The following is an 8,298-nucleotide window of genomic DNA, read 5'->3' on the forward strand; positions in this document are numbered from 1 at the left end:
CTGGACTATCTCATAGTAACACTGGAGGCAGGAGAAAACAAAGGTAATTTTGTCCTTTGATGTACATCAAAAGAATCGGTACACTATGGTTGACTGCATGGCTTTGAAATTTTGAGGTCACTCTCTCTCTCTCTCTGTAATCTTCAAAGAAAGTCTTTAAAGACATGTGATTGTTCAGTCGTTTTTTCCTGAACTGCCTCTAGTTTTGCTCTGAGATGGTCAAGGGATGGGTATTACGTCAGTGATAGTAAACACTGCCTCTAGTTTTGCTCTGCGATGGTCAAGGGATGGGTATTACGTCAGTGATAGTAACCACTGGATTATCGAGGTTGACAGTATCTCTGGTATACTTAAAATGTATGCTGATATTTATATTCTTTTTTATTTTGACAAATCGAATACATGTATGCTATTTTTATAATGATGTTCATTGTAGGACCGAAGGAGTTTCGATCATATTTGGAACTGTTAAACTATTATTGAAAATGTTAGCTACAAGCAAAATGATATTTTTGTTATGAAGAAAACATTTTCTATCTGTAGATAAATAATTTGTTGAGATTTTACAATTCAAATCTTAATATTGTTTAATGAAATATGCAGATTTAGAAAAATACGCAATAAAGCAGTACTAAAATATGAAAAATAATGACTACATTCGTCTAGTGCTTTGGTCTGATAAAGTGCCTCGCATATGTACAACATCAGGGTACATTGCTATCTATTGTAGAATTGTACTGTTGTTACTCTGCACTTTATCAGATATACGGAAAATGTGCCATTGTCATGGATGTTATTGTATAATCTTTTTAATTATTTTCTCTGAGTTATCAAAGATGCTCCACCGCCGACAGAGCATAAACGACTCTCATCATTTGACGAAAAGTTGGTGTTTACCCATGTAAATGTATGTCTAATTAACACAAAAAATAATATGAAATAATTGACTTTTCTTTTGATGGATTCGCAATCAGTACTTCATTCAATATAGGACTTAGTGCCATGGCCATTTTCAGATATAATTAATCATTTTCAATGTTTTTTTATCTTGATGTAAATAAGAAGCTCAAACTTATCAATGTTGGTAAGCAACCTTTTGTAACTGACGAAGAATACTTTTTCGTGTGCTCCTGTTTTTGACGGAGAACATAAAACCATTCGTCAGTGGTGTAGCACCATTAATAGTTAGCGTTGGAATATGACGCTTTGATAATTTTCGAAATTAATTCCATTTATTGATTGGACGTCTTGCCGATTTTTTTGAAGTTAAAAAACAGAATACACAAAATATTTTTCAAGTTTTTAATTAGAATTCTTTGTAGATTGATAAATTTATTTGTGATATAATTCAGTTTCTTCACTTAATCATATTTTTGGGAATTTACATGCATCGGTTTAGAATATTAGTTTGAAATGAATATTTCCTATTCAATATAAAACTTATAAAAGGGTTTTCTTGTGACTCAATGCAGGCTTGCACTTTGGCGTTTTAAAATGCAAATTATTACATATACTATAAATCTCATCAGCATGTATAGAAACAATTAAGCAAATGTTGAATTATTGGTCGCTTTCAACTTCTCAATCCAACTTTGACAACTTTTTGTTTTTGTTTGATTCGTCTTTGATATAAATGACATATCGTACAGTATTCAAACGACTGTAGTTTACTTTTTATATTAACACTATATTGTAGTGTCTTATTGTACATTCCATGCGATTATAAGAATGCTATACCTGTTTATTATCACCTTAAGTGCCATAAGATTGATATATGATATATTACTATGACAACGAGGAATATATGCAATTTATATACATATGTCACCTGTTACGCAAGGTTCTTATAGAATGAAGCAATGACAGAATGCATATCTAATTAAGACTTTTCAATCAATATAGTACATCTGTAACTACTCCTTAGCCAGAAAATCCCATAGAGGGATAATATGGTAAAATGTACATTTGTATATCGTCTTAAAATATTCAAAAAATTTAAACTAGCTTTATTTTTGTGATGATATAATTTGTCGTTTGTATAGCTAACTATTTTTAATTTTACTCTTTGTAGCTATGTTAAGTGCAACTGTTTCTCTTTATTTTTCTTTCCAAACGTTCGCCAGTTATAATCGCCAAGGAAAAAAGATATGCAAATTTCCAATTTATGGGTAAAAGATGATTTATAGCATTATATTTTTTGAAAACCTACAGAATATTTTTCATACAAAGTATGTACATATATACATATCTCTGTATTGTTACACAATGTTTTACATCGTTTCAATCTGATTAAGTTGTTATCAGGAGCTTTGTGTTTAGCTTTAGAGTTGTGTAATGTTACAGTACAATTGTTATAAAACCCATAGTAGATAATTCATTACCCAATATAAGCAATCCATCAATGTTAATTTAATGTAGAAATGTACACATTGAATGATAAAGTTATCATGGCCGTTTGACCTGGAGATAGCGATTTATATGTATGAAAACAATGACTAAATAGATAAAGCCTGTGTGATACTGGACAGTTGTGAATTTCACACGGTCTAGACATTTTTTACAGGCATGTATTGTCATGTGGCGAGTGTTTTTATAAAAACAACATCTGTTTATGTAACCAAAAATAACTCTCAACCATTGATATACTGTATAGCGGGTTATTTTTGCTTGTCAATTTTTTCTCGATTTTGAAATAAAACGGGAAATAATCAAGTTAAGTGGTTTTTAAAATTTCGCAATTCGACTATAAGGGTATATATAATTTCTAAATTTCTAAATTTTTCGTGCGTAAGGTTTTCGCGACCACAGCTTTATCCCGCAAAACCACAGAAAATACCCGGCTACAAGGTGTTAGTATATAGCTTCCTCGCAAGATTATGTTTCTTGTACTTGACACAAGTGATCGATACTTTCATCAAACCTTTTTTATACTGAATATAAATAGAACATACCTTTTTGTAACCATTATTTGTTCCATATTAGTTATAAATGCAAGTCTTCATTCAGGATAAACTTTAATAGATTTTGTACTGTTAACTTTAGATTTTTCTATAAAATTATTGCACCGTTGTTTCAGTAAATCAAATACGGCGTTACACACGGAGACGTCATGTCTTACGTAATGAGATGATAACCTATCTTTTAAGCCAACAAAAGTTACAGGGAAGATTGAATTACATTGTAGTAACTAAAAGCTATAGGACGTGTAGCCGGTAAATGAAATTATTTTATAATTCAATTTTATCACATTTAACCGGTATAATGCTTCTGATTTTCAAACTTTACATACGTAATGATGACCATATAAATGATAATATACAGAGATTATAGTTAATATTACACTGATATATAATTCGTGCTATATATCTACGTGTTACATCAGTATACTAGTCCATGTAGTCCATCTGATGGAGTCATGTACGGTTTTTACATTATAATCATAAATATGTCAGTGTTTTGTCTCGCTCTGTGGCATTTCCTGACCTCACACAGGTTGTCAGGCGTAATGTGGATGAGATATTATGTATTGTGCTGAGAACGTGCTTTCCGTGGCAGACATTGTTAAATGTATCATCCTACGAGATATCTGATGAAGATAGTGTCAAGACTTATTTCTACACTTGCTTAAATGAATTTTATTAATACTTCAAAAAATTTGAAATATTTTATGGTATAACACATCTTTTTAAAGATACAATGAAAACAAATCTTGTAGATATAATTTTTTATCTCATTACTGCATTTGGCTATTGATAAAACCGTTATATTATAAAATATATTCTAACCACAATTAGTTTACATAAATATAAAAAATCAAGGAAATATGAAAGATGCTGCTATGAATGTGTCAGATAAAACTAATTCATAAAATTGCCATATATGGTAATGACATGCATTAGGTGTCTGGTTGGATTGTATAATACTAATTCGTGATTAGAATACATTTTCAAGGTAATTAACAAAGTGTACACACGTGTGTGTATGGTGTACCAAAGTAAAATCAAAAATGTTGTTTTACCAAACAACGGTTTAGTATTGCACTCATCACTTAAGGCTATATATTAGCTTTGTTGTATATCCACGTTTAAACACCGATTTGAATATATATTGGAATATTAAACATGCAATGTCGTCTTTGGATATTATAGAGACATCTTGGAAGACATTAATTAATGTGCTAGTCAAGGAGATGTTGTATGCTATGATGTTAGAGGCCAGTTAATTTCAGAACAAAATGTCTAAACTGCTACATTTGTAATTTTGTATAAACATATGTAGTTAAAATATATTATGATCTCACATGACCAATTTTTCGAACTAAATGTTTTAATTGATTTTTGCAATACAGTGTATATGTTTTACCAAAACGAAATCAAACTTATTTTTATGTCAAACAACGCTTTTGTTGGCTGGTTTGTTAGTTAGTTGGTTTGTTTGATTAACATCCTATAACAGCTAGAGTCATTTAAAGATGCTCCACCGGCGACAGAGCACAAACGATAATCACCATTTGAACAATAGTTGATGTTTAATCGTGTGTATATGTTTCTAGTTAACACAAAAATTACATATAAAATAACGGTTTTTTGGACGCAATGATTTAATCTTCATTATGTTTATTTCTAAGTAAAATAAGAATCTCAAACTTTAGAATGATGATAATGGTGTAAAGCAAATGCTTAAATGTGTAACTGAAGAAAAATTATATTTCGTCTTCTCCTTTTTTGATAGAGAAAATACCATTCGTCAGAGGTAGAGCTTCTTTAATATAATAATAAGTTTATGCTTACTTCTGGTAAACTAAATCTCTTGCGCGTTGTTTTATATATTAGCTATTTTGAATATTGTGATATAATTATAATTTCCCTTTGACATATTTGCAATGCATACTAAAAAGGAAGTAATACCTAGTCTACATTTGTCAAGAGACTTTACACCGTTACCTAATGCAGATGTTTTGACGATACATGCATCTGTTTATTTCAAATGAAATTAGTATTATGCGATATAGTATTACAGGTATTGTTATTAGCTTAGACACGGAAAGATAAAATCAAAAAGATTATAATTGTTATTAATATATTTTTGTGTTTTAAAATGTTTATTTTTAGTTGTCTTCAAATCATTTGCTTAATACTTTTCAAGATCGAAGTTAATACGATATATATACATGGTGCAATTTTATATTGATAGATTTGATTTGGCAAGTGAGTCTACTTAGTGATAAAACTCACAAAAATATCTATTTATAGTGATTTCATTTGATAATTGATGATGTAACGTTAATACGCAAAGAGGTAATTGTAAACGGTACAACAGTTGGTGCCATCTGCTCAGTCGGAAGATTCTGATTATTCAGTTGATTTCATATAATTATATATATAGGTGTTATTGAAGCAGACGAATAAAACGTTGAATTATTTCTTTTTAAATAAGGTTACGCAAGGTGCCAAGTATTTGTGATATATTTAATGTGTCAAATGTGATGAGAAGACAACCCATTTGTCATACATCTTTATCCCGATGTTTGTTGTTACAGAAGGGTGCTGCGTTGTAACACCGATGTTTGTTGTTTAAGCATGGTGTTTCATCGTTAGACCAAGATATTTAAGGAGGATGTCTCGCTGTTACTAGGATGAAGTTAAATGTTTATATGATGGAGCAGTATTTTTATTGAAAACAGTTACACTGTTGTTGTTAGCATGGGATAAATTCGTTGTTATGGAGCAGTTGTATTTTAAAATGTATTTGTCTGAATACTTGTAGGAAAGCGTATGTTTGTAAGTATGGAATAATGTAAGTCTCTGGAGGTGTATCATTACCTAAATGTATTTTAGACTTTAAACACTGTGTTATATTTTGTACTCAGATATACCATACATCAAATATGATTTGCTTATATTTAACTCACACGAAAGAGATTTTCTCATTCCGTGGATTGTATTCAGTGTGCCATTTATTGTTATCGTGCCTCTACACACAGCCTCATAATGTGATACTACTATTGTTTTGTAATGTTCACAAACTTTTTTTTTCTGTTATTATATTGTTGATGATTATTGTAAAACAATTTTATGTAAATACAAATATTTGTTACATGTATTTATGCTGATCTATATAAAAGTATTTTTCTATGTGTTTTAGACTCTTGAACTGATAAAAAATTTTCTTTGATTTGGCATTATTGTTGCTGAATTCCTTTGGAGAAATTTGTGTCAGCTAGATGCAATGCATACCTAGGACTTATTGACTACTCAGTATTAATTTCAATGGCATATTTGATGTTTGGCTAATAACTATAAATTCTTATATCTACATCAGGATTGGTTTTTATAGATAATGAGCTAAGAGCCATGTACATATAACTTGTAAAAATATGTTCTCGTCTTTTCTGGATCCTTGTGTATTCTGACGTATTTCATGACATTTTTCCTAAATAATGAACATTCCTCATCTTTAAGGAATTCCTTAATTTAAATTCCCAAGGAAAGCATTACATAAGTTAAGGAAAAACCTTAAGTTAATGTAAGTTTACCATGGAGAATTTTAATTTAAGTGAATCATTAAAGTTCAGGAAAGTTCGTGAAACTGGACCCAGGTTTCGTATTTTGTTTGGAAAATATGAATTAATTACACTTCATAACTTCAAAAAGTAACTACGTGTTCTTTTGTACATAACGGATTTCGTGCTCAAAAATATTTTTATCCATATGTCATTATCAAAAACAATAACATGAACGTGTTTCAGAAATGATGAATATCCTAATAGGTACGATTTATAGGCTTATGGCCTACGTAACGAAATTCAAATACTTATTTTTGTAAATCAAAATAAAAATGATGAAATTTTTATTTATATTTGTAATTCAAAATAAAACGGTTCACTATGTTGTATATTTTATTACATATTATTTATATATTTTCATTAATTAATGTTGCTAACGCGTGATCAGAAAAAGAATGTTGTGGTTTGTTATAAAATAAACAAATAAATTACGTCATTAATATAGAATGTTGTTTATTTGTCCTCATACTTAGTGGGTATGCATACCTAAAACCACACGGGGATTATCGGGACATGTTTGGTATTAATAACATTAGATACGATTGAGCATTAACACTAGTAATTTTACAACTCCAGAGGTCAGGGGGTCAACAACTTCCTCGTACCTGACCTCATTCCTGAAGTAGGAATGATACAATGATTATCGCCCTACACAATTTACGACATCTCATTATGTTACAAATCAAAAGGAATCGTGGATAACATAACACGTTTGTTTCTATGATGTATAGTCGCTCTCATTGCATTGCAGAAGAGTAAATTTCGATATAGTCGCTAAATTTCAATGGAAAAAATGGGATGAAAAACTGAAAAGATACTGTATATTGGTAAAAATGATAATGTGCAAAGAACTAAATTCAAATAGAAGAGAAATGAAAAATCTGAACAGAAACATGAAATTATTGTTAAAATATAAAATTTCCCGACAAGTATGCAGTCGTTTTGGCATTACCGTTAAGTTTGCGGGTAGAATTCCGTAATCTTTAATTGGAACTATAAATTTAACAACGAAGAGGTATTTAATTCTCCATTGAATCTCGATCATCCTTTTAGAGATTAAAATTGTGACTATTTTTGATAGGGTCCACTTTTTAGCACATTTACATAACAAAGTTACTGCTGAACACTCATCGTATTAAATTGTGACATTGTTATACAACTAGTGGAGATTTCATGATGTGCACACTGTCACCTACGTCAATGAAGTGCACAGAGTTATAGAAGTGTAAAAGGAAAAACAATCGAATTGTTGTTTCACAAAACATTAAACAACAAAAACTAAATTGTTATTTTAAATCAAGCTTGAATCAATAAGTATTGTGTTTGTTAATTCGTTAATCTTGATTTTTAATTATTTGAGCTATGTGTATGACATCATCTTAATGCTCTAACACATACGAAATCCGTACCGACTTACATTGAGTCACGTTGCGGCACCGTACATACACTATTGTATATGATTGTATACGTAGACGGCCATAATACCACATGCAGCTACTTAAAGACATTATGACACATATCCCATAACACTCTTAAATGTCTACATATCTACATAATCATTGCTTTATATGCATATAATCAAACCAGAATGCCAAATAAGGCAACAGTGCCTGACCTGTCTAGGTTTTGGTTGTGTATTAATATCTCGGTGAGTGCAGTTTCTGGTCAGACGGAAACGTCATTGGTCTTTAGATCTAATTACTGTATATGTACAAGATTGTGTTCCTGTTTTA

This window comes from Argopecten irradians, chromosome 16 (genome assembly GCF_041381155.1).
Source record: "Argopecten irradians isolate NY chromosome 16, Ai_NY, whole genome shotgun sequence".
NCBI classification, from domain to species: domain Eukaryota; kingdom Metazoa; phylum Mollusca; class Bivalvia; order Pectinida; family Pectinidae; genus Argopecten; species Argopecten irradians.